This window comes from Giraffa tippelskirchi, chromosome 3, assembly GCF_054371585.1.
Source record: "Giraffa tippelskirchi isolate mGirTip1 chromosome 3, T2T-mGirTip1v1.2.pri, whole genome shotgun sequence".
Lineage (NCBI taxonomy): Eukaryota > Metazoa > Chordata > Mammalia > Artiodactyla > Giraffidae > Giraffa > Giraffa tippelskirchi.
The window spans coordinates 53217532-53245268 of NC_137277.1; the positions used below are offsets into that span (position 1 = coordinate 53217532).

At 43.7% G+C, this 27737-nt stretch overlaps 1 protein-coding gene and 3 non-coding genes across 53 annotated transcripts in view; all 4 read left to right on the forward strand.

Moving 5' to 3' along the window:
- Positions 1-27737, forward strand: part of TEX14 (testis expressed 14, intercellular bridge forming factor) — a 218223-nt gene that overhangs the window by 101434 nt on the left and 89052 nt on the right. The window contains exon 1 of one of the 50 annotated variants that reach the window (XM_081585152.1): positions 25507-25715. The exons of the other annotated variants lie outside the window; for them this stretch is intronic. The gene's annotated coding sequence lies outside the window, so the exon portion shown is untranslated. Of the gene's footprint in view, positions 1-25506; positions 25716-27737 lie in introns of those variants that run through there. 50 annotated transcript variants of the gene reach the window in all.
- LOC145544080 (small nucleolar RNA U3) lies at positions 12366-12581 on the forward strand. Its single transcript, XR_014081299.1, has one exon. It is a non-coding gene; the product is annotated as a small nucleolar RNA U3 (small nucleolar RNA).
- On the forward strand, positions 16952-17165 carry LOC145544082 (small nucleolar RNA U3). The gene has a single exon (XR_014081301.1). It is a non-coding gene; the product is annotated as a small nucleolar RNA U3 (small nucleolar RNA).
- Positions 25860-26075, forward strand: LOC145544081 (small nucleolar RNA U3). The gene has a single exon (XR_014081300.1). It is a non-coding gene; the product is annotated as a small nucleolar RNA U3 (small nucleolar RNA).

A 27737-nucleotide genomic window follows, 5' to 3' on the forward strand; every position in this document is an offset into this window, starting at 1 on the left:
TCTCCTTCAAATTTACCCCATCTTCTGAGTCTTCTGAGGGCTGTGGTGGAGTGAGAAGGCCAGTTTTCACGGCTCTCTTCTTCCTTGCTCCTTAGAGGCACTTGATACTTTAGTTTTCAAGGTGTTTTTGTTTGTTTTGTTTTATAATTGGTATATAATGGCTTTACAGTGTTGTGTTAGTTTCTGCTGTACAATAATGTGAATCAGCTATAAGTAAACATATATTCCTTCCCTCTTGAGCCTCCTTCCCACCCCCACCCCTATCCTCCACCTCCAGGTCATCACAGAGCACGGAGCTGAGCTCCCTGTGTTGTAGAGCTATCTTCCCACTAGCTATTTTATGCATGGTAGTGTATATATGTGTCAATGCTACTCAATTCGTTCTACTCTCTCTTTCCTCTGGTTTGTCCAAAAGTTTGTTCTCTACTTCTGCATCACTATTCCTGCCAGCAAATAGGTTCATCTGTACCATTTTTCTAGATTCCATATATATATACACACACATATACATATATGTATGTACATATATATGCATTTGATTTTTTTCTTTCTGACTCTGTATGACAGACTCTAGGTCCATCCATGTCGCTACAAGTGACCCAATTATTTTCAAGGTGTTTTGTTTTTGTTTTGCTTTTGAGCAGACAGAAACAACAAACATAGCTCAGACAATCTTCAGAAGAACAAACACAGAAAATCAAACTCAAATGAAAACTCTGTTGGTATTTGCTCCTGATCTAGAGATCCAGACCTGCTTTTTCAAGAGTAACCAGAAGTCCAGTTGGATTCCCTCTCTTCTCTCTTCAATCTTAATATTAGAAAGAAGGCTTAGAAAGTTTCTCTTAGCTGGTTTATGGAGCAGTCAAAGTGACCTAATTTCTCTACAATGTTTCTCCATTTGCCTCAACAGTATTCCTGACAACTTCCAGAAGGGTAGCACCCATTTTATAAGGATTCAACTATTCCCAAAATACTTCTCTCAAAAAGTTCTCAAGTGTTTCCATGTACCATCCCTAGAATCTGTAGAGAGTGTCTGATGGTGAACTAAATTTATTTAAAGGTTCTGTTTTTTACCCCCTCCAAAATTTTGCATTTTACTTCATGACAGATCTGTGTGTGTTTTAACATGAAAATTGATGTTCAAGGTGGGTATGCTATGACTTCTAGTGTCTGTCTATCCATATCCTCCAATATGAGAAGCAGAGTTCTGTGACATTTTTTTATCTGTCTCCTAGACATCTCCTGAATGTTCTGTATCTTCATATTCTTTTTTTTTAACTCTTTTTTTTTTTTTGGAGGTATAGTTAATGTGGGCTTCCCAGGTGGCACTAGTGGTAAAAAACCTGCCTACCAATGCAGGAGACGTAAGAGATATGGGTTTGGTCCCTGGGTTGGGAAGATCCCCTGAAGGAGGGCATGGCAACCCACTCCAGTATTCTTGCCTGGAGAATCCCCATGGACAGAGGAACCTGGCAGGGTACAGTCCATAGAGTCACAAACAGTCGGACACAATCGAAGTGACTAGCCTCCATAGTTAATGTACGTTATGTAAGTTTCAAGTGTACAACATAGTGATTAACAATTTTTAAATGTTATACTCTACTCCAGTTATAGTTATCATAAGCTATTGGCTATATTCCCTGTGTTGTATAACATATCCTTGTAGCTTATTTATTTTATCCATTGTAGTTTGTACCTCTTAATTCCCTCCCCCTTTCTGCCTCTCCCCCTTCCCTCTCCTCACTAGTAACCACTAGTTTGTTCTCTATGTCTGTGAGTCTCTGTCAGATTCACTTGTTTGTTTTTTAGCTTCCACATATAAGTGATATCATATTTGTCTTTCTCTGTCTGACTTCTTAATGCATCTTCAAATTCTTGATATTAAACTAGAGCAGGGAGTGAGGTTGACAGGTATAACTGGATATGAGCAGGACTTCATCTGTGCCTGGCAATTTTGTCTAAAGCCTCAGAGTGAAAAACAGGGAGTGATAAACATCTCCATGATCTAAAGCAAAACTTCTTAGGAGATGGCCAAAATGATCTTGGACCTTCAACTCCATTACCCACCTTAGGCTATCTAAGAGAAGGTGATGGGGCAGTGGTGTGAGTGTCAGAGGAAAAGACTGTTCCAAAGGCATTCACAGGAAGCCAAGTAAGAGGCCCTTCAGGTGAACCTCCTGGAGAGAATTCTGGTGCCTGGTGCCGAGAGTTGGGAGCCTATGGCTCAGCCTGGTGAACAGTAGAAACATGCCAGCCAACCCCAGCTGCCACCAAGGTGGCATGAATTGAGCCTGACATGTTACCTGAAATTTAGAGATCAAGAGGACTGCCATCTGCCTCCTACCTGGAGCAGTCCTTGATGGCTGAATGAGCACGAGAGACCAGCAGTTGGAGTAGCTGTACTTTCATCGGCTGTGGGGTAGTTAGACTCTGGAGGGTAGCTGAGCATCTGAAGAGACCTCACCTATTAAGGAAGGAAGAATTCCAACGGAGAGGCTGGAACTGTAGCAAGAAGTTGGCAGAAATGTAAATCAAAACTACAATGAGGTATGACTTCACACTGGTCAGAATGGCCATCATCAAAAAGTCTACAAACAATAAATGCTGGAGAGGGTATGGAGAAAAGGGAACCCTCCTGTGCTGTTGGTGGAATGTAAATTGGTACAGCCATATGGAGAATAATAGGGTGGTTTAGAAAACTAAAAGTAGAACTACCATTGTTGTTGTTTAGTTGCTAAGTCATACTCATACTCTTTTGTGACCCCATGGACGGTAGCCTGCCAGGCTCCTATGTCCGTGGGATTTCCCAGGCAAGAATACCGGAGTGGGTTGCCATTTCCTTCTCCAGGGGATCTTTCTGACCCAGGGATTTAACCTGCATCTCTCACTTGGGAGGCAGATTCTTTACCCCTGAGCCACCTGGGAAGAACTGCCATATGATCCACCAATCCAAGTTCTGGGTATATATCCACAGAAAACTCTAATTCAAAAAGATACATGGACCCTGATGATCATAACAGCACTATTTACAGTGGCCAAGACATGGAAGCAAACTAAACGTCCATTGAGAGGTGAATGGATAAAGAAGATGTAGTACTTACATATAATGTAATATTGAGTTCAGTCGCTCAGTTGTGTCTGATTCTTTGCGACCCCATGGATCACAGCAGGCCAGGCCTCCCTGTCCATCACCACCTCCTGGAGTTTACCCAAACTCATGTCCATTGAGTCAGTGATGCCATCCAGCCATCTCATCCTCTGTTGTCCCCTTCTTCTCCTGCCCCCAATCCTTCCCAGCATCAGGGTCTTTTCCAATGAGTCAACTCTTCGCATGAGGTGGCCAAAGTATTGGAGTTTCAGCTTCAGCATCAGTCCTTCCAGTGAACACCCAGGACTGATCTCTTTTAGGATGGACTGGTTGGATCTCCTTGCAGTCCAACACCACATTTCAAAAGCATCAATTCTTTGGTGCTCAGCTTTCTTCACAGTCCAACTCTCACATCCATACATGACTACTGGAAAAACCATAGCCTTGACTAGATGGACCTTTGTTGACAAAGTAATGTCTCTGCTTTTTAATATCCTGTCTAGGTTGGTCATAACTTTCCTTCCAAGGAGTAAGCATCTTTAAATTTCATGGCTGTAATCGCCATCTGCAGTGATTTTGGAGCCCCCCCAAAAATAAAGGCTGACACTGTTTCCACTGTTTCCCCATCTATTTCCCATGAAGTGATGGGACCAGATGCCATGATCTTAGTTTTCTGAATGTTGAGCTTTAAGCCAACTTTTCCACTCTCCTCTTTCACTTTCATCAAGAGGCTCTTTAGTTCTTCTTTGCTTTCTGCCATAAGGGTGGTGTCGTCTGCATATCTGAGGTTATTGATATTTCTCCCAGCAATCTTGATTCCAACTTGTGCTTCTTCCATCCCAGGGTTTCTCTGATGTACTCTGCATATAAGTTAAATAAGCAGGGTGACAATATACAGCCTTGACGTACTCCTTTTCCTATTTGGAACCAGTCTGTTGTTCCATGTCCAATTCTAACTGTTGCTTCCTGACCTGCATGCAAGTTTCTCAAGAGGGAGGTCAGGTGGTCTGGTATTCCCATCTCTTTCAGAATTTTCCACAGTTTATTGTGATCCACACAGTCAAAGGCTTTGGCATAGTCAATAAAGCAGAAATAGATGGTTTTTGGAACTCTCTTGCTTTTTTGATGATCCAGCGGATGTTGACAATTTGACCTCTGGTTCCTCTGCCTTTTCTAAAACCAGCTTGAACATCTGGACGTTCACGGTTCACGTATTGCTGAAGCCTGGCTTGGAGAATTTTGAGCATTACTTTACTAGCGTGTGAGATGAGTGCAATTGTGCAGTAGTTTGAGCATTCTTTGGCATTGCCTTTCTTTGGGATTGGAATGAAAACTGACCTTTTCCAGTCCTGTGGCCACTGCTGAGTTTTCCAAATTTGCTGGCATATCGAGTGCAGCACTTTCACAGCATCATCTTTCAGGATTTGAAATAGCTCAACTGGAATTCCATCACCTCCACTAGCTTTGTTCGTAGTGATGCTTCCTAAGGCCCACTTGACTTCACATTCCAGGATGTCTGGCTCTAGGTGAGTGATCACACCATCATGATTATTTGGGTCATGAAGATCCTTTTTGTACAGTTCTTCTGTGTATTCTTGCCACCTCTTCTTAATATCTTCTGCTTCTGTTAGGTCCATACCATTTCTGTCCTTTATCGAGCCCATCTTTGCATGAAATGTTCCCTTGGTATCTCTAATTTTCTTGAAGAGATCTCTAGTCTTTCCCGTTCTATTGTTTCCCTCTATTTCTTTGCATTGATCGCTGAGGAAGGCTTTCTTATCTCTCCTTGCTATTCTTTGGAACTTGCATTCAAATGGGAATATCTTTCCTTTTCTCCTTTGCTTTTCGCTTCTCTTCTTTTCCCAGCTATTTGTAAGGCCTCCTCAGACAGCCATTTTGCTTTTTTGCATTTCTTTTCCATGGGGATTGTCTTGATCCCTGTCTCCTATACAATGTCATGTCGTCCATAGTTCATCAGGCACGCTGTCTATCAGATCTAGTCCTTTAAGTCTATTTCTCAGTTCCACTGCATAATCATAAGGGATTTGATTTAGGTCATACCTGAATGGTCTAGTGGTTTTCCCTACTTTCTTCAATTTAAGTCTGAATTTGGCAATAAGGAGTTCATGATCTGAGCCACAGTCAGCTCCCGGTCTTGCTTTTGCTGACTCCCATCTTTGACTGCAAACAATATAATCAATCTGATTTCAGTGTTGACCATCTGGTTATGTCCATGTGTAGAGTCTTCTCTTCTGTTGTTGGAAGAGGGTGTTTGCTATGACCAGTGCGTTCTCTTGGCAAAACTCTATTAGCCTTTGCCCTGCTTCATTCTGTACTCCAAGGCCAAATTTGCCTGTTAATCCAGGTGTTTCTTGACTTCCTACTTTCGCATTCCAGTGCCCTATAATGAAAAGGACATCTTTTTTGGGTGTTAGTTCTAAAAGGTCTTGTAGGTCTTCATAGAACTGTTCAGCTTCAGCTTCTTCAGTGTTACTGGTTGGGGCATAGGCTTGGATTACCGTTATAATGAATGGTTTGCCTTGGAAACGAACAGAGATCATTCTGTCATTTTTAAGATTGCATCCAAGTACTGCATTTCGGACTCTTTTGACCATGATGGCTATTCCATTTCTTCTAAGGGATTCCTGCCCACAGTAGTAGATATAATGGTCACCTGAGTTAAATTCACCCATTCCAGTCCATCTTAGTTCGCTGATTCCTAGAATGTTGACGTTCACTCTTGCTATCTCCTGTTTGACCACTTCCAATTTGCCTTGATTCATGGACCTAACATTCCAGGTTCTTATGCAATATTGCTCTTTGCAGCATCAGACTTTGCTTCTATCACCAGTCACATCCACAACTGGGTATTGTTTTTGCTTTGGCTCCATCCCTTCATTCTTTCTGGAGTTATTTCTCCACTGATCTCCAGTAGCATATTGGGCACCTACTGACCCGAGGAGTTCCTCTTTCAGTGTCCTATCTTTTCACCTTTTCATACTGTTCATGGGATTCTCAAGGCAAGAACACTGAAGTGGTTTGCCATGCCCTTCTCCAGTGGAGCACATTCTGTCAGACATCTCCACCATGACCCGTCTGTCTTGGGTGGCCCCACACGGCACAGCTTAGTTTCATTGAGTTAGACAAGGCTGTGGTCCATGTGATCAGATTGGCTAGTTTTCTGTGATTATGGTTTCTTTGTGTCTGCCCTCTGATGCCCTCTTGCAACACCTACCATCTTACTTGGGTTTCTCTTACCTTGGACACGGGGTATCTCTTCACGACTGCTCCAGCAAAGTGCAGCTGCTGCTCCTTACCTTGGAAGTGGGGTATCTCCTCACGGTCACCCCTCCTGACCTTGAATGTGGAGTAGCTCCTCTTGGACGCTCCTGCGCCCGTGCAACCACCACTCCTTGGACATGGGGTACCTCCTCTTGGCTGCTGCCGCTGAACTCAGCCGTGGGGTAGTTCCTCTTGGCTGCTCCTGCGCGGTGGCAGCCTGGCACGATGTAATAGAATGTTACTCAGCTATAAAAATAATGAAATAATGCCATTTGCAGCAGTATGGATGGACCTAGAGATTATCATACTAAATGAAGGAAGTCAGACAGAGAAAGACAAATACCATATGATATCGCTTATATGTAGAATCTAAAAAAAAATTATACAAATGAACTTACAAAACAGAGTCACTGATACAGAACTTGTGGTTACCAGTGGGGAAAGGGATTGGAGGGGATAGACTGGGAGATTGGGATTGACATATGCACACCACTATATATATAAAATAGATAATTAATAAGAACAGGGAACTCTACTCAATACCTATAATGTCCTTTATGGGAAAATAATTTAAAAACAAAGGATGATATATGTGAAATTGAAAAGACACTTACTCCTTGGAAGGCAAGCTATGACAAACCTAGAAAGCGTATAAAAAGCAGAGACCTCACTTTGCCAGCAAAAGTCTGTATAGTCAAAGCTATGGTTTTTCCAGTAGTCATATATGGATCTGAGATTTGGACCATATAGAAGGCTGATTGCTGAAGAATTGATACTTTTGAATTGTGGTGCTGGAGAAGACTCTAGAGAGTCCCTTGAACTGCAAAGAAACCAAACCAGTCCATCCTAAAGGAAATCAGTCCTGAATATTCATTGGAAGGACTGATGCTGAAGCTGAAGCTCCAATACTTCGGCCACCTGATGTAAAGAGCCCACTCATTGGAAAGACCCTGATGCTGGGAAAGATTGAAGGTGGGATGAGAAAAGGGGGTGATGGAGGATGAGATGGTTGGATGGCATCACCAACTCAATGCACGTGAGTTTGAGCAAACTCCAGGAGATAGTGAAGGACAGGGAAGCCTGTTATGCTTTGATCCATGAGATCACATGGACTTAGTGACTGAACAATAACAACATGTATGTGGATAACTGATTCACTTTGCTGTTCAGCAGAAACTAACACAACATTGTAAATCAACTATACTCCAATAAAAATTAAAAACAAAAAGTCAGGAGAAGAGCGCAGTGGCCTGCATTAGGGCAGTATGTAGTAAGGTGGAGATACCTGAAGGACCCACTAACCCCTCCCACAAAAGAGCAGGCATTAGGACAAAGCCAAAAGCTCTAAAGAGCATCAGCTAAGTACAAAGGCCTTCACCCCTTGTCATCTCATTTGTCCTTTCCCAACTTCAGCTCTGGAGTTGTCAGAAACAGCTTTGAGATTAGAGGAGTGGAAGAGCAAGGAAGAAGTTTTGATTTCAAAGGACAGAACAATTGATTGCCTGAAATGAGTCTGTCCTTTGAGTGCCTCAAAGGGACTAAAAGAGTATGGTATCTGCCTGAGGTGCCTCTCAGGAGAGGGGAAGAGAGAACTAACTGACAGAGTGTCCTTGAGAGCAGCAGCAGGAGAAAAATTGTTTCCTGATTGTATCCTACTTAGTTTGTCCCATTCAGAAGACCAGATACTACAGATTATGAGTTCTAAAACCCAATGGATGAGTTCCAGAACCTCAGCCCATACTTTATTCATTTTTTTAAGAATTTTCTTTGTGTGTGGACCACTTTAAAAATCTTTATTGAATTTGTTATATATTGCTTCTGTTTTATGTTTTGGTTTTTTGCCCATGAGGCAGGCATATGGGATCGTAGCTCCCCAACCAGGAATCAAGCCCGTATCCTCTGCATTGGAAGACAGAGTCTTAACCACTCACCGCCAAAGAAGTCCCTTATTCCTCATGTTTTTAATTATATGTATAGTAATTGAGCCTTGGGATTAGAGCAGCCAAGAAAATATGTACAGCCCTGCCTTCCATGAATATAATCCAGCAGGAGACAGAGACGTGAGATAGTAATTGAAGTCCTGAGACAGGCAGGGGGTGAAGGAAGCACACAAGTATATTTCAGCCTCCTGTCCAGGAGGTAGTCAAAGGAAAATTCTTAGAGAAAGTGATATTTAGGCTCAGACCCTAAAGAAGAAAAGTTGAAGTGAGAGAAGTAAAAGGTAAAAGTTGGAAGCAAGGGAGGATTAAAGTGATGCAGAGCTCAGAGGATGGAAGAGTGTGTGGATGATTTGAGCTAGAGGAGAAGGCAAAGTGGCGGGAGAGAGTGGCACAGGGTGAAGTTGTCAAGGTAAGCTGCAGCTCAGCGAGGCTTCATGGGCTGTTGGAAGGATTTTGGTAATAGGTGCATCCGTATTTAGGATTGTTACATCTTCCTGGTGAATTGACCCTATTATCATTATGAGCTGTCTCTCCTTATCTCTGGTAATATTTGTTGTCCTGAGGTCTAATTTTTATGATATTAATACAGTGACTTGAAGCTCCTTATGCTTACAGCTTATAAAATATCTTTATAGAGTTAAAATATGCCTTCTGTAGAGTGCATTGAGTTGAGACTTGTATTTTAAAATGCATCCTGATACTCTCTGTCTTTTAATTGGAATGTTTAGTCCATTAACATTTAATGTAATTATCAATATGGTTTACTACAAAGAACACAATTCAGGAACAGCCAGATGGAAGAGATGCATAGGGCAAGGCATGGGGTGTGAGTGTGTGTGTGTGTGTGAGTGAGTGCTTGGAGCTTCCGTGCCCTCTTTGAGTATATCACCCTTCCAGCACTTCAATCTGTTTACCAACCTGGAAGTTCTCCAAACATAATCAGTTAGGATTTTAAGAAGGTTTCACTATTCAGGCATGATTGATTCAACCCTTGGTGATTGATCTCAGTCTCCAGCCCCTCTGTCCTGCTGGAGCTGGGACAAGATTTGAAGTGGAGGGCTGTGGCAGAGCTGAAAATTGTGGTCTTTCTCGTGACCAGCCCCATACTGAAGCTGTCTCAGAACCCCTCAGCCAAGAGTCATTTCAGCAGCATACCAAAGACACTTGTCATACTAAGGACATTCCAAGGATTTTAGGAGCTCTTGTGCCAAGTTCCTGAGAGTAGATTTCTATTTCTAAACGATTGCTCTGGCTTCAGAAGGCTATGACGTATATAAGCAGAGGGAAAAAGAGTAGGATGTGGCTTCCCTGGTGACTCAGTGGTCAAGAATCCTCCTGCCAATGCAGGAGACCCAGGTTGATTCCTTGATCCGGGAAGACTCCACATGCTGCAGAGCAACTAAGACTGTATACCACAACTGTTGAGCCTGTGCTCTAGAGCCTGGGAGCCACAATTACTAAGCCTATGTGCCCTAGAGCCCGTGCTCTACAACAAGAGAAGCCACTGCAATGAGAAGCTTGCACACCACAACAAAGAGTAGCTCCTGTTTGACACAACTAGAAGAAAGCCCGCGCAGCACGGAAGACCCAGCACGGCCAAAAATAAACAATAAATACATAAATGAATAAATAAGATTAAAAAAAAAGAAAAGAGTAGGATGACTTGTTTGGGGTTTGAGCAACTGAGTTGAATGTGGTATCACTGCCTAAAAGAGGAATGGGTTTGGGAAGAAAGCTACTGGAAGTCAGTCTGGGCCACCTGAGTTAGACACCTGTGATTTAGGCAAGTGGCATGTCAAATGGAGGCGGAGTATATGAGCCCGCAGCCCAGAAGAGACCTGTCTGCAAATCCATATTGAAACCAAGGATGATCTAGAGAAGAGGGCCAAGAATGCTGCTGGTAGGAACCTCACTCTCTTATAGATCATTCATTCACTTCATTTCAGTCGCTGAGTCGTGTCCGACTCTTTGCGACCCCATAAATCGCAGCATGCCAGGCCTCCCTGTCCATCATCAACTCCTGGAGTCTACCCAAACCATGTCCATCGAGTCGGTAATGCCATCCAGCCATCTCATCCTCTGTCATCCCCTTCTCCTCCTGCCCCCAATCCTTCCCAGCATTAGGGTCTTTTCCAATGAGTCAACTCTTCGCATGAGGTGGCCAAAGTATTGGACTTTCAGCTTCAATATCAGTCCTTCCAATGAACACCCAGGACTGATCTCCTTTAGGATGGACTGGTTAGATCTTCTTGCAGTCTAAGGGACTCTCAAGAGTCTTCTCCAACACCACAGTTCGGAAGCATCAATTCTTTGGCTGTCAGCTTTCTTCACCGTCCAACTCTCATATCCATACATGACCACTGGAAAAACCATAGCCTTGACTAGACGGACCTTTGTTGGCAAAGCAACGTCTCTGGTTTTAAATATGCTATCTAGGTTGGTCATAACCTTCCTTCCAAGGAGTAAGCGTCTTTTAATTTCATGGCTGCAATCACCATCAGCAGTGATTAGATAGGTTGCCCTTATTGGAGCAGGAGTAGAGAAAAAGGGGGGGGGGAACCAGGCAGTTTGCAATAGTTATGTCAGTAACCAGGTTGAGGGAAAGAATGATACATTCATTGATTCGTCATTCATTCAGTAGTATGCATTTGCTGGGTAGCTACAGTGGCTGGCAACCGGCTGGAGATGCAGAGATAAATATGACCTGGTTCCTGCTTTTAAAGACCTCACAGTTGAGTAGGGGGAAATAAATGCATTTATAACCCAGTGAGCTATGTACACAAAGCACAGTGTGGTCACTGTTAGCTGGGAAGATGAAGGGAGGCATCCAGAAGAGATGAGAAGAACTTAGAATCTGCTTGAAGGAGGCCAAGATTGACATGGATGGTGAGGAGTCCCCAGAAAGGTTGGAGGAGCAGAGAATGGATACCGTGTGAAAGTGACTGGAAGGGACCTTATAACTCAAGACGTAAGCAACTGCTCAACTAGAGGTGGTAGGATGAGATGAAATGATAGTCACTTTATTCATGTTACTGTGATGCAATGAAAAACGTGGTTGATTCAGAACACCACGGGCTGCATGTTCACAGAGCACTGTGCTTTCTGGCATGCTGGAAGACCTGGGGCAGAAACGTCATTACAACAGGAAGTTAAGTGAGGAAAACGGTTACACAGCATCGTATATAAGGCGTGTTCTTTGAGAAGCTGGGACTAACTTTTGCCACAAGTAAATGGGTCGGCTTCCTCTGAGTTGCGGAAGCCAGTATGATCAGTCATTCATGACCAAAGTTTGAGATGGTGTGTGTAATGCTTTCTTAGAGAAATGAACTTGACTGGAGCTCAGACCGCCTGATGAAGACACCGTGGCTTTCCAGAAAGAACCAGGCTTGATCAAGTGCCACGTGTACCTAGTAGCACCTGTGGTTCCCTTGAGGAGCTTTGTGACAGGTGCTCCAGCCAGCATGTGTGAAAATGGGGCCATAACCACACCCTTTCCCTTTAGAGGAGGAAGTGAGACCAGGGGCTAAAATGCCTATCATGGAGAAGACGTTCAGAAACCACCATGGGTGCCCTTGTTATTATGCAGGATTAGACTAGTTCTCTGTCTCTTTTTTCCTCCCTCCTCGCCCCCACCTCTCTTTCAAGACAAAGGAAACCTGGCTTCTCCAAGCAGACGGACTTCAGCAGGCAGAGGCCGTCCACGCGGACTCGCGGCAGGAAGCGTGTGCTCGGCCTGCAGAGGGGCGCGGCGACCCTGCCTGGGTGCGGGGGCTCCGGATGCGGTGGCTGGGGCTGTGGCAGCCTGGAGTAGAGTCGGAAGCGGCCGCCTGTGATTGGGTGCCAGGAAGCCGTATGCTAATGAGGCTTACTGCGGCTTTGAAGTGTTTCTGGGCTATTTCCGGGCGAATATGGTATTTTGAAGTTTGCCGTTTTACCAAGTTACGGGATGTAATATGGAAAATGTTTGTGAGGGGTGTGGGGCGCGACACCGATGTGGCCGTCAGTGTAACGTGGGCGGCTCCCGCGGACCCAGCAGCGGCTGTGGGGTGGAGGTTAAGACTATACTTTCAGGGATCATTTCTATAGTTCGTGACTAGAGAAGTTTCTCTGAACGTGTAGAGCACCCGAAACCACGAGGAGGAGATGCAGCGTTTTTTCCTGAGCGTGAAGATGGCGTTCGGTGCTGCGTTTGCAGCTGCTGGGGGCCGTTGATGATCGTTCTTCTCTTCTTTTCAGGAGAGCAAGAGGGGAAAAAGCGCCGTCTGAGTGGTTTCGTTTCCATTTAGTGCTCTGGAAAGTAAAATTTATATGCCTTTCATGAGCCATTTAGTTATATTGGGCCCTATTTAGAGTTTTATTGTGGTGTAATGCTTATTAGAATAAGATTGGGCTACTATCCCGTTGAATTTAGGTGGCCTTCAGGAATTCGTGGTGGACAGAGAAGCCGGGCGTTGCAGAGTCGGGCGTGCCTGAGCAATTGAGAATGCTGTTGAGGTTTAGGTCTCAACCTAGGTTTGAGGAAGTAAGCTTCCGTAAACTGCCGCTAGTTTTGTGCTACAGTTAGTTCAGTCGCTCAGTCGTCTCGGAGTCTTTGCGACCCCGGGAAGAGCAGCACTCCAGGCTTCCTTGTCCGTCCCTATCTCCGGGAGCTTGCTCATATTTAATGTTTATCAAGTCGGTGATGCCATCCAATCATCTCATCATCTGTCATCCTCTTCTTCCCCTCTTCAATCTTTCCCTGCATGAGGGTCTTTTTCAGTGAGTCAGTTCTTTGCATCAGCTGACCAAGCTATTGGAGTTTCAGCTTCAGCATTAGTCCTTTCAATAAACACCCAGGTCTGATTTCCTTTAGAATGGACTGTTTGGATCTCTGCAGTCCAAGGGAATCTCAAGAGTCTCCTCCAACAACACAGTTCAAAAGCCTCAAGTCTTCGTGCTTCGTTTTCTTTATAGTCCAATTCTTACATCCATACATGACTATTGGAAAAACCATAGATTCGATTTAGTCTCGTCCAATTCTTTGCAACCTCATGGGCTGTATGTAGTGTGCTAGTCTTCTCTATCCATAGGGAGTCTCCAGGCAAGAGTACTGGAGTAGGTAGCCGTGCTCTTTTCCAGGGAATCTTTCCAATCCAGGGCTCGAGCCCAGGTCTCCCACGTTGCAGGTACATTTTTTTATTGTCTGAGGCATGAGAGAAAGCTGCACAGTGTGAAACCCCCCCCCCCCGGAAAAGAATCTGCCTTTATATGAGAAATGTCACTATCTGTACAAAGTATGCGGCTGCTGTGACCCTAAAAGGAAATGAGTCCTGAATATTCATCAGAAGGACTGATGCTGATGCTCAAACTGAAATTCCAGGGAACACCATCTGTGATTTTTCCAATGAAATGAGGGGGGAATTTCTCTGATGCAGTTTTGAGTTTTTGTTTTCTGATTGGATTTACAGGTCATGAGCTCTTTCACACATCAGGTGTGGCCCAAGGGTATTAAGGGCTTCTCTCACAGCTCAGTTGGTAAAGAATCCACCTGCAATACAGGAGACACCAGTTTGATTCCCGATTCCTGCGTCAGGAAGATCTGCTGGAGAAGGGACAGGCTACCCACTCCAGTGTTTTGGACTGTATAATCCATGGGGTCACAAAGAGTCAGACAGGATTGACTGACTTTCACTTTCAAGGGTATTAAGACAAAGTTACTTTCCTTCCTGTACTCTCCTGTCAGTCAAGTCACTCTCCTGAACATGTAGGCAGACATCACTTCCTGTCCTGTATAGTGATTTTTTTCTCTGTGTCTCAGTCTAAACTAAGGAAATAGAACATGTGTAGGCTTAGGATTTATAGGACTTTAGCCCAGAGGAGGAATGAAAGAAGGCAGGATTTGGCTGATGCATGGTGGACAGAAAGCTAAGGGTAGTGTGCAGCTATGGAAGGAGAGTGACCACATCTGCTGTGCATTTTAAGGTCACTGTAAAAGCTCCGTGGCAGTTATACTTTTGGGGACGAGTGAGTTGGCACAGAGGAACCTGGCGGGCTACAGTCCATGGAGTCACAAAGAATAAGATATGACTTAGTGCCTAATCAACAGCAACCAGGTGGCGAGTGTGAGGGCCAGTTAGGCATCTGCTGCATCTGTCTACCTAGGAGAAGGTGAAGTGATGATAGAGAAAGAGGAGATCTGTGAGATACGTAAGTGGTAAAGTTGACGGGAATTGGGGTTGATTTGTTGACAAAATTCAACTAACAAGAAGAAGGGAAAAAAATGGGAGTTTTATTTGAGCCAATCTGAGGATTAACCTGAGAAGCAGACTTTCAGAAAGCTGTTAGAAGTTGAAGACAGTCATATAGATTTTTCAAAGAATTGTACATCAAAATGACATACTGATATTTTACATAAAGTTCATCAAGGAACCAGGTGGTCCCAGTGAACTTGTACAAAGTAAGCAGCAAGTCACCATGCCCTCCTACAGAGGTGAGAAAGAATGATATTCTTTTAAGAAATCCCATTGCTAATGTCAAAAGAAAGAAAAAAAAGATTTATGATTGACCAGCACTCCCATCTTTGAGGAACTCTGATTAACGTGTAATGATGCACACTGCATTTGACGGAGGAAGCCCAGACAAACACACAGAATTTTAGGTTTAATTTTGTCATGTTATGCTTTGAAATATAAAACATAAATTTTATTTCATCAGGATCACTGAAGACATGAGTGAGAGGAGCTATCAAGGATAACTGTCGGGTCTTCTGACTTGATCAAATGTGTGGATAATGATTCCTTGTGTTAATGGGGGAAACGGAGGAGGAACTGAATTAGGTAGAGCAATGGGGTGGGCAGTGATGACAGAGTTCAATTAGAGCAGGTTTAGAAGAAATTTCTGACCTTCAGCAAATGAATGGCAAAGGAGTTAGAACTCCCACAGCAGACCTGAAGAAGCAGACTCCCTAGGCCTCGGCCTTACTTAGAAAATCCTCAGACATTGGCCTGCCTGCACCTCCCCTTTTCCTACTACCCTGTGTTCTCTAGCTGTCTTCCAGTTGCTGGAATACACAACCTAGTTCCTTTCTTTGGGACATTGTATTCATTGTTTTCTCCACTTAAATGCAACCTCCAAAAAGAGGCCTTCCCTGAGCACCCAAATCTGAAGTGGCCGTCAAATGCCTCTCTGTTTGAACACTTATCCTCTGCATGCCTCATCATCTCATCCTCTCAGGTAATTGTCGTCATCTCTCTCCCCTACCAGAGTGTAAGCTTTTTGTGAAAGTAGGGACCTCTGTTTGCCCAGTACCTAGAGTAATCTTTAGCACATAGAAAACAAAGCTGGGTGATACCTACCAGCTCTGCTATTAACGGACCTCAACAAGTTACCTAATCTTTCTGTGCCTCAGTCCCCCTCTCTGTAAAAATAGGGTGATATTTGTTTGTATAATCACTTAAAATGATGAATGGTGGCTGGCAAGCTGATGCAAATACTAGGTAGCATTTTTATAGTTTCACTCTTTCTAATCGGGATGCTGGAGAAGACTCTTGAGAGTCCATTAAATTGCAAAGAGACCAAACCAGTCAATCCTAAAGGAAATCAACCCTGAATATTCATTGGAAGGACTGATGCTGAGGCTGAAGCTCGAATACTTTGGCCACCTTATGCGAAGAGCCAACTCATTGGAGAGACCCTGATGCTGGGAAATACTGAGGGCAGAAGAAAGGGATGACGGAGGATGAGATGGTTGGATGGCATCATGGACTCAATGGACAAGAGTTTGAGCAAACTCAGAGAGAAAGTGAAGGACAGGAAAGCCCGGAGTGCTGCAGTCCATGGGGTTGCAAAGTGTCAGACATGACTTAACGATAACAACAGTTTCATAGTTAGCACTCATTATTTGTGGAGGGAAGAAGGATGTCAATGCAGCAACCAGCTTTGTTTTAAAAACTGATGAATGAGACAAGGGCTCAGGGCCGGGGCAATGGGATGACCCAGAGGGATGGGATGGGGAGGGAGGTGGGTGGGGGGTCCAGGAAGGGGAACACATGTCAACCCATGGCTGATTCATGTCAATGTATGGCAAAAACTATTACAATATTGTAAAGTAATTAGCCCCCAACTAAAATAAATAAATTTATAAAAAAAAAAAAAAACAACTGATGAAGTGTGAGCAAGTAGTGCAATCCTATGGTAAAAACCAAAAAGGTTCTGTTTTGTATCTCTGATTCTCACCCACCCATTTCCCCGTCTCTGCCTCAGTCATGGTGACCTCTTATGAGAGTTTGAAAGTCTGACTTGTTGGACAGGCTTGAATGCAGCCGCTAAGATTGAGTAATCAGTGGAATCAGCTAGGTTCTCAGGAGCAAAGGCAGAGGCCCGCCCTTAATGCCTCCTGGGCTTTAAAGACTGGGATTGTGATTGGCTGTCATCTGTATTATGTAAATTACATTTGATTTTTTAAAACTGTTAAGTTACATTTTCAGTGAAAATGTTCAAATGAGTTGGTAAGTGACAGCATTTGAAAGCTGTATTACAAGAGCTCTTTCTGTTGTTTTTCCAGTAGAAGAAAAAAATTTCAAAGTGGTGGGGGAAACTGTGTTGCCCTCAGTGTAAAGTCTGCAGCTAGCTCAGACCCAGCAGCGGCTGGGGTGTGGAGCTTAAGACTATACTTTCAGGGATCATTTCTATAGTTTGTTACTAGAGAAGTTTCTCTGAATGTGTAGAGCACCCGAAACCACGAGGAGGAGACACAGTGTTCTCTCCTGAGCGTGAAGCTGACCATTGGTACTGTTTCTGCAGCTGCCATTGGCCATTGATGATCATTCTTCTCTTCCTTTGGGAGAGTAGGAGGGAGAAGACACTGTCTGAGTGGTTTTGTTTATAACTGGTTTGCCAAAAGTAGTATAGTGTCACTTTTCTGTAATAAAACTAGCTTAGTTGGTTTCTGTTTTAAATGTTTAACGGGTGGGTTTTGAATTTTTTCTTTTATTACTATTTAATCTTATTCCCTTGTGTTAGAAGAGGGTGTTTGCTATGACCAATGTGTTCTCTTGGCAGAATTGTATTAGCCTTTTCCCTGCTTTATTCTGTACTCTGGCCAAAGTTCCAAGTTTGCCTGTTACCTCCAGGTGTTTCTTCACTTGATAACTTTTGCATTCCAGTCCTCTATAATGAAAAGGACATCTTTTTTGGATGTTAATTTTAGAAAGTCTTGTAGGTCTTCATAGAATCTCTCATTCATCTTCAGCTTCTTCAGTATTACTGGTTCTGGTATAGACTTGGATTACCGTGATATTGAATGGTTTGCTTTGGAAAGAAACAGAGATCATTCCAAGTACTGCATTTTGGACTCTTTTGTTGATTATGATGGCTACTCCATTTCTTCTAAGGTATTCCTGCCCACAGTAAGAGGGCAAGATGTAATGATCATCTGAGTTAAATTCACCCATTCCAGTCCATTTTATTTCACTGATTCCTAAAATATTGACGTTCACTCTTGCCATATCCTGTTTGATCACTTCCAATTTGCCTTGATTCATGGACCTAACATTCCAGGTTACTATGCAGTATTGCTCTTTACAGAATCAGACCTTGCTTCCGTCACCAGTCACATCCACAACTGTGTGTTGGACACATGGACATTACCAGATGCTCAACACCGAAATCAGATTGATTATATTCTTTGCGGCCAACAATGGAGAAGCTCTATACAGTCAGCAAAAACAAGACTGGGTGCTGACTGTGGCTCAGATCATGATTACTTGTTGCCAAATTCAAACTTAAGTTGAAGAAAGTAGGGAAAATCACTAGACCATTCAGGTATGACCTAAATCAAATCCCTAATGCTTATACAGTGGAAGCGAGATATAGATTTAAGGGACTAGATCTGATAGAGTGACTGATGAACTATGGATGGAGGTTCGTGACATTGTACAGGAGACAGGGAGCAAGACCATCCCCAAGAAAAAGAGATGCAAAAAAGCAAAATGGCTGTCTGAGGAGGCCTTACAAATAACTGTGAAAAGAAGAGAAGCCAAAAGCAAAGGAGAAAAGGAAAGATATACCCATTTGAATGCAGAGTTCCAAAGAATAGCAAGGAGAGATAAGAAAGCCTTCCTCAGTGATCAGTGCAAAGAAATAGAGGAAAACAATAGAATGGGAAAGACTAGAGATCTCTTCAAGAAAATTAGAGACACCAAAGATGGGCTTGCAAAGATGGGCTTGATAAAGGACAGAAATGGTATGGACCTAACAGAAGCAGAAGATATTAAGAAGAGGTGGCAAGAATACACTGAAGAACTGTACAAAAAAGATCTTCATGACCCAGATAATCACGATGGTGTGATCACTCACCTAGAGCCAGACATCCTGGAATGTGAAGTCAAGTGGGCCTTGGCAAGCATCAGTATGCACAAAGTGACTGGAGATGATGGAATTCCAGCTGGGCTACTGAAAATTCTAAGATGATGTTGTGAAAGTGCTACACTCGGTATGTCGGCAAATTAGGAAAACTCAGCCGTGGCCACAGGACTGGAAAAGGTCAGTTTTCATTCCAATGCCAAAGAATGCTCAAACTACCGCACAACTGCACTCATCTCACATGCTAGTAAAGTAATGCTCAAAATTCTTCAAGCCAGGCTTCAGCAATACATGAACCGTGAACTTCCAGATGTTCAGGCTGGTTTTAGAAAAGGCAGAGGAACCAGAGATCAAATTGCCAACATCCTCTGGAACATCAAAAAAGCAAGAGAGTTCCAGAAAAACATCTATTTCTGCTTTATTGACTATGCCAAAACCTTTGACTGTGTGGATCACAATAAACTGTGGAAAATTCTGAAAGAGATGGGAATACCAGACCACCTGACCTGCCTCTTGAGAAACCTGTATGCAGGTCAGGAAGCAGTAGTTAGAACTGGACATGGAACAACAGACTGGTTCCAAATAGGAAAAGGAATACGTCAAGACTGTATATTGTCACCATGGTTATTTAACTTATATGCAGAGTACATCATGAGAAACGCTGGGCTGGAGGAAGCACAAGCTGGAATCAAGATTGCTGGGAGAAATATCAATAACCTCAGATATGCAGATGACACCACCCTTATGGAAGAAGGTGAAGAACTAAAGAGTCTCTTGATGAAAGTGAAAGAGGAGAGTGAAAAAGTTGGCTTCGAGCTCAACATTCAGAAAACCAAGATCATGGCAACTGGTCCCATCACTTTATGGCAGATAGATGGGGAAACAGTGGAAACAGCGGCAGACTTTATTTTTTGGGCTCCAAAATCACTGCAGATGGTGATTACAGCCATGAAATAAAAAGACGCTTGTTCCTTGGAAGGAAAGTTATGACCAACCTAGACAGCATATTAAAAAGCAGAGACATTACTTTGCCAACAAAAGTCCGTCTAGTGAAGCCTATCATTTTCCAGTAGTCATGTATGGATGTGAGAGTTGAACTATAAAGAAAGCTGAGCGCCAAAGAATTGATGCTTTTGAACTGTGGTATTGGAGAAGACTCTTGAGAGTCCCTTGAACTGCAAGGAGATCAAACAAGTCAATCCTAAAGGAAATCACCCCTGAATGTTCATTGGAAGGACTGATGTTGAAGCTGAAACTGCAATACTTTGTCCACCTGATGCGAAGAGCTGACTCATTTCAAAAGACCCTGATGCTGGGAAAGATTAAAGGTGAGAGAGAAGGGGACGAGAGAGGATGAGATGGTTGGATGGCATCACTGACTAAACTCCCTGAGTTGGTGATGGACAGGGAGGCCTGGCGTGCTGCAGTCCATGGGGTCACAAAGAGTCAGACATGATTGAGCAACCGAACAGAACTGAACTGAACTGAGTCTTATTCTCTGGGGTTTTTAAGCCTGTTAGTTTTTGTTTCTGAATATTTTTATTTTGTTTTTGAAGGAAGAGAATGTTGTGTGAGTGGTTTCTGCATATATTTAAGCAGGTGTATTTTTCTTTCCTTTTTTTTTTTCTATTCTCCTTTCCTGTCAGTAGTTTTTCAGTGCTTTCTTTCATAGTATTTTTAAAGATGATTTGTTGATCTCTGGCAGGTGAGCCATTTCCCCCTGCCCCACAAAGATGGTTTGTTCTCTTTCCCTCTCAGTCTTGTGATTTTTTTCTTTTATAATTATGTTGGTTTCAGTTCAGTTGCTCAGTTGTGTCCCACTCTTTGTGACTGAAGCTTGCCAGGCTTCCCTGTTCATCACCAACTCCTGCTCAAACTCATGTTCCTTGCTCAAACTCATGTCCATTGAGTTGGTGATGCCATCCACCCATCTCATCCTCTGTCATCCCCTTCTCCTCCCGCCTTCAATCTTTTCCAGCATCAGGGTCTTTTCAATGAGTCGATTCTTCAAGGAAATGGCAACCCACTCCAATATTCTTGCCTAGAGAATCCCATGGACAGAGGAGCCTGGTGGGCTGCTGCCCATTGGGTCGCACAGAGTTGGACACTACTGAAGCGACTTAGCATGCATGCATGTATTGGAGAAGGAAATGGCAACCCACTCCAGTATTCTTGCCTGGAGAACCCTGTGGACAGAGGAGACTGGTGGGCTGCTATCTATAGGGTCGCACAGAGTCGGACATGACTGAAGCGACTTAGCATGCATGCATGCATGCATGCATTGGAGAAGGAAATGGCAACCCACTCCAGTATTCTTGCCTGGAGAGTCCCATGGACAGAGGAGCCTGGTGGGCTACAGTCCATGGGGTTGCACAGAGTCGGACACAACTGAAGTGACTTAGCAGCAGCGGCAGACAGACCTTTGTTGGCAAAGTAATGTCTCTGCTTTTTAATATGCTGTCTAGGTTGGTCATAGCTTTTCTTCCAAGGAACAAGCATCTTTTAATTTCATGACTGCAGTCACCATCTGCAGTGATTTTGGAGCCCAAGAAAATAAAGTCTCTTACTGACTCCATCATTTCCCTGTCTATTTGCCATGAAGTGATGAGTGAAAGTGAAATTCATGTCCGACTGTTTGTGATCTTTCTCCAGCCCAGAATACTGGAGTGGGTAGTCTTTTCCTTCTCCAGGGATGTTCCCTACCCAGGGATCGAACCCAGGTCTCCCGAGTTGCAGACAGATTCTTTACCAGCTGAGCCACAAGGTAAGCCCAAGAATACTGGAGTGGGTAGCCTATCCCTTCTCCAGGGGATCTTCTCAACCCAGGAATCGAACTGAGGTGTCCTGCATTGCAGTCAGATTCTTTATCAACTGAGCTATCAGCGAAGCCGAAGTGATGGGACCAGATGGCATAATCTTAGTTTTCTGAATGTTGAGTTTTAAGCTAACTTTTTCACTCTCCTCTTTCACTTTCATCAAGAGGCTCTTTAGTTCTTTTTCACTTTCTGCCATAAGGATGGTGTCATCTGCGTATCTGAGGTTATAGGTATTTTTTCCGGCAGTCTTGTTTCCAGCTTGTGCTTCCTCCAGCCCAGCATTTCTCATGATGTACTCTTCATGTAAGTTAAATAAGCAAGGTGACAATATACAGCTTTAACGTACTCCTTTCCCAGTTCGGAACCAGTCTGTTGTTCCATGTCCAGTTCTAACTGTTGCTTCTTGAGCTGCATACAGATTTCTCAGGAGGCAGGTCAGGTGGTCTGGTATTCCCATCTCTTTCAGAATTTTCCACAGTTTACTGTGATCCACACAGGCAAAGGCTTTGACATAGTCAATAAAGCAGAAATAGATGTTTTTCTGGAACTCTCTTGCTTTTTTGATGATCCAGCGGATGTTGGCAATTTGATCTCTGGTTCCTCTGCCTTTTCTAAAACCAGCTTGAACATCTGGAATTTCACGGTTCACGTATTGCTGAAGCCTGGCTTGGGGAATTTTGAGCGTTACTTTACTAGCGTGTGAGATGAGTGCAATTGTGCGGTAGTTTGAGCATTGTTTGGCATTGCCTTTCTTTGGGATTGGAATGAAAACTGACCTTTTCCAGTCCTGTGGCCACTGCTGAGTTTTCCAAATTTGCTGGCATATCAAGTGCAGCACTTTCACAGCACCATCTTTGAGGATTTGAAATAGCTCAACTGGAATTCCATCACCTCCACTAGCTTTGTTCATAGTGATGCTTCCTAAGGCCCACTTGACTTCACATTCCAGGATGTCTGGCTCTAGGCGAGTGATCACACCATCATGATTATCTGGGTCGTGAAGATCTTTTTTGTACAGTTCTTCTGTGTATTCTTGCCACCTCTTCTTAATATCTTCTGCTTCTGTTAGGTCCATACCATTTCTGTCCTTTATCAAGCCCATCTTTGCATGAAATGTTCCCTTGGTGTCTCTAATTTTCTTGAAGAGATCTCTAGTCTTTCCCATTCTGTTGTTTTCCTTTATTTCTTTGCATTGATCACTGAGGAAGGCTGTCTTATCTCTCCTTGCTATTCTTTGGAACTCTGCATTCAGATGGGAATATCTTTCCTTTTCTCCTTTGCTTTTCGCTTCTCTTCTTTTCCCAGCTATTTGTAAGGCCTCCTCAGACAGCCATTTTGCTTTTTTGCATTTCTTTTCCATGGGGATTTTCTTGATCCCTGTCTCCTGTACAGTGTCACGAACCTCTGTCCATAGTTCATCAGGCACTCTGTCTATCAGATCTAGTCCCTTAAATCTATATCTCGCTTCCACTGTATAATCATAAGGGATTTGATTTAGGTCATACCTGAATGGTCTAATGATTTTCCCTACTTTCTTCAATTTAAGTCTGAATTTGGCAATAAGGAGTTCATAATCTGAGCCACAGTCTGCTCCCGGTCTTGTTTTTGCTGACTGTATAGAGCTTCTCCATCTTTGTCTGCAAAGAGTATAATCAATCTGATTTCGGTGTTGACCATCTGATGATGTCCATGTGTAGGGTCTTCTCTTGTGTTGTTGGAAGAGGGTGTTTGCTATGACCAGTGCGTTCTCTTGGCAAAACTCTATTAGCCTTTGCCCTGCTTCATTCTGTACTCCAAGGCCAAATTTGCCTGTTACGCCAGGTGTTTTCTAACTTCCTACTTTTGCATTCCAGTGCCGTATAATGAAAAGGACATCCTTTTTGGGTGTTAGTTCTTAAAGGTCTTGTAGGTCTTCATAGAACCGTTCAAGTTCAGCTTCTTCAGTGTTACTGGTCGGGGCATAGACTTGGATTACCGTGATATTGAATGGTTTGACTTGGAAACGAACAAGAGATCATTCTGTCGTTTTTGAGATTGCTTCCAAGTACTGCCTTTCGGACTCTTTTGTTGACCATGATGGCCACTCCATTTCTTCTAAGTGATTCCTGCCCACAGTAGTAGATACAATGATCAGTTCAGTTTAGTTACTCAGTCGTGTCCAACTCTTTGCGACCCCATGAATTGCAGTCCAAGGGTCACCTGAGTTAAATTCACCCATTCCAGTCCATCTTAGTTTGCTGATTCCTAGAATGTCGATGTTCTCTCTTGCTGTCTCCTGTTTAACCACTTCCAATTTACCTTGATTCATGGACGTAACATTCCAGGTTCCTATGCAATATTGCTCTTTACAGCATCGGACTTTGTTTCTATCACCAGTCACATCCACAGCTGGGTATAGTTTTTGCTTTGGCTCCATCCCATCATTCTTTCTGGAGTTATTTTTCCACTGATCTCCAGTAGCATATTGGGCACCTACCGACCTGAGGAGTTCATCTTTCAGTGTCCTATCTTTTTTGCCTTTTCATATTGTTCATGGGGTTCTCAAGGCAAGAACACTGAAGTGGTTTGCCATGCCCTTCTCCAGTGGACCACATTCTGTCAGACCTCTCCACCATGACCCGTCTGTCTTGGGTGGCCCCACACGGCATGGCTTTGTTTCATTGAGATAGACAAGGCTGTGGTCCGTGTGATCAGACATTTGTGGTCCGTTTGAAGATTACTGAAGGGGTAACTGGGGAAGAGATCAGGCCACCTGTTAATTACTTATTCTTCATTTCTACATCTTTGATATACAGAGAGAACCAACAGGTTTGGCAAGGTGTTGTGTGATCAAAAGATATGGAAGGGAAAAAAAATAAAGGTTTGGAAGGTGTGCTGGGGCCAGGAGATGACTGTGGGGATGCCTAGTTTAAGGTTAGTTACTGTATAGCTTTGCTAAAATGACAAGACAAAGAGGACCTCCTGCAAAGAGCTCTTTCCTGCCAAAAGGTGCTCACACTTTTTGCTTTAAACACCTCACAGTTGAGAAGGGAGAAGTAAACGCATTTTTAATACAGTAGGTAGAGGCACTTACAAAGGTAATTAGGGATACAAAACACAGTGTGGTCACTGTTAACTGGGAAGCTGAGGGAAGCATCCAAAGAGGTAAGGAGAGCTGAGAATCTGCTCGAAGGAGGCCAAGGGTTGGCATGGAATGCGAGGGGTCCCCAGAAAGGTTGGAGGAAAGAACAGATACGGAAGGGCTGAGACCAGAGACAAGGGGCTCTTGTGTGAAAGTGATTGGAAGGGACCTTATAACTCAAGACGTAAGCAACTGCTCAACTAGAGGTGGTAGGATGAGATGAAATGATAGTCACTTTATTCATGTTACTGTGATGCAATGAAAAACGTGGTTGATTCAGAACACCACGGGCTGCATGTTCACAGAGCACTGTGCTTTCTGGCATGCTGGAAGACCTGGGGCAGAAACGTCATTACAACAGGAAGTTAAGTGAGGAAAACGGTTACACAGCATCGTATATAAGGCGTGTTCTTTGAGAAGCTGGGACTAACTTTTGCCACAAGTAAATGGGTCGGCTTCCTCTGAGTTGCGGAAGCCAGTATGATCAGTCATTCATGACCAAAGTTTGAGATGGTGTGTGTAATGCTTTCTTAGAGAAATGAACTTGACTGGAGCTCAGACCGCCTGATGAAGACACCGTGGCTTTCCAGAAAGAACCAGGCTTGATCAAGTGCCACGTGTACCTAGTAGCACCTGTGGTTCCCTTGAGGAGCTTTGTGACAGGTGCTCCAGCCAGCATGTGTGAAAATGGGGCCATAACCACACCCTTTCCCTTTAGAGGAGGAAGTGAGACCAGGGGCTAAAATGCCTATCATGGAGAAGACGTTCAGAAACCACCATGGGTGCCCTTGTTATTATGCAGGATTAGACTAGTTCTCTGTCTCTTTTTTCCTCCCTCCTCGCCCCCACCTCTCTTTCAAGACAAAGGAAACCTGGCTTCTCCAAGCAGACGGACTTCAGCAGGCAGAGGCCGTCCACGCGGACTCGCGGCAGGAAGCGTGTGCTCGGCCTGCAGAGGGGCGCGGCGACCCTGCCTGGGTGCGGGGGCTCCGGATGCGGTGGCTGGGGCTGTGGCAGCCTGGAGTAGAGTCGGAAGCGGCCGCCTGTGATTGGGTGCCAGGAAGCCGTATGCTAATGAGGCTTACTGCGGCTTTGAAGTGTTTCTGGGCTATTTCCGGGCGAATATGGTATTTTGAAGTTTGCCGTTTTACCAAGTTACGGGATGTAATATGGAAAATGTTTGTGAGGGGTGTGGGGCGCGACACCGATGTGGCCGTCAGTGTAACGTGGGCGGCTCCCGCGGACCCAGCAGCGGCTGTGGGGTGGAGGTTAAGACTATACTTTCAGGGATCATTTCTATAGTTCGTGACTAGAGAAGTTTCTCTGAACGTGTAGAGCACCCGAAACCACGAGGAGGAGATGCAGCGTTTTTTCCTGAGCGTGAAGATGGCGTTCGGTGCTGCGTTTGCAGCTGCTGGGGGCCGTTGATGATCGTTCTTCTCTTCTTTTCAGGAGAGCAAGAGGGGAAAAAGCGCCGTCTGAGTGGTTTCTTTTGTATTTGGTGTTCTGAAAGTGATAGGTTAGTGGTTTTGGTTAGTTTTTTAATTACATGAGGCCTGTTTTGTGTTGCCTTTATTGTCAACGAATTTCTGGGTTAGAAAGTAAAACACAGCAAATGTCCGTGGACTGCTATGTTGATTTTATAAGTGGTTGTTTTATCTGCAAAAGTGAGCATTCATGTTAGGTTACTTAGGTTTCTCACGTAACGGTCTAGTTGCTGAGTTTTTGTTGACTGTTTGCGTCGCCGTGGGTGGTAGCTTCAGCATTTAGTCCTTCCCTTGAATGTTCAGGTCTGATTTTCTTTAGAAATTGAGCGGTTGGATCTTCTTGCAATTTAACGAGACTGTCGAAAGTCTTCTCCAGTTCAATTTTTTGGCGCTCAGCTTTTTTAATAATCAAACTCTCACATCCATACATGACTACTGGAAAAACTCTTATCTTTGACTGGATATACTTTTGTTGGCAAAGCAATATCTTTGTTTTCTAACAATGCTGTTTGTTATAGTTTTTGTTTCAAGAAGTGAAAGTGTCTTTTAATTTCATGACTGCAGTCACCATGTGCAGTGATGTTGGAGCCCAAGAAAGTAAAGTCTACTGTTGTTTCCATTGTTTTCCCATCTATTTGCCAAGAAGTGATGGGACCAGATGCCATGATCTTAGTTTTCTGAATGTTGAGTTTTAAGTCAGCTTTCCCACTCTTTCATTTTCATCAAGAGGCTCTTTAGTCCCTCTTCTTTGCTTTCTGTCATAAGGGTGTTGTTATCTGTGTATCTGAGATTGTTGATAGTTTTCCTGGCAATCTTGATTCTAGCTTGAACTTCATTTAGCCCACTGTTTCGCATGATGTACTCTGCATGTAAGTTAAATAAGCAGAGTGACAATATACAGGCTTGACATACTCCTTTCTCAATTTTGAACCAATCTGTTGTTCCATGTCTGGTTCTAACTTGCTTCTTGACCTGCATATAGGTTTCTCAGGAGGCAGGTCAGGTGGTCTGGTATTCCCATCTCTTCAAGAATTTTCCACAGTTTGTTGTGATCCTTAGGGTAGTCAATGAAGCAGATGTAGGTGTTTTTCTGGAATTCTCTTGTTTTTTCTATGATCCAACGGATGTTGGCAAGTTGACCTCTGGTTCTGCTTTTTCTAAATCCAGCTTGAACATCTGGAAGTTCTCAGTTCATGTACTGTTGAAGCCTGGCTTGGAGAATTTTGAGCATTACTTTGATGGAGTGTGAGATGAGTGCAATTGTGCAGTAGTTAGAACATTCTTTGGCATTGCCTTTCTTTGGAATTGGAATAAAAACTGACCTTTTCCAGTTCTGGGGCCACTGCTGAGTTTTCCAAATTTGCTGTCATATTGAGTGCAGTACTTTCACAGCATCATAGAATTTTCCATAGCTCAGCTGGAATTCCATCACCTCCACTAGCTTTGTTCGTAGTGATGCTTGCTAAGTCCCACTTGACTTCACATTCCAGGATGTCTGGCTCTAGGTGAGTGATCACACCATCGTGATTATCTGGGTTATGAAGATCTTTTTTGTATAGTTCTTCTGTGTATCCTTGCCACCTCTTCTTAGTATCTTCTGCTTCTGTTAGGTCCATACCATTTCTGTTCTTTATTGTGCCCATCTTTGCATAAAATGTTCCC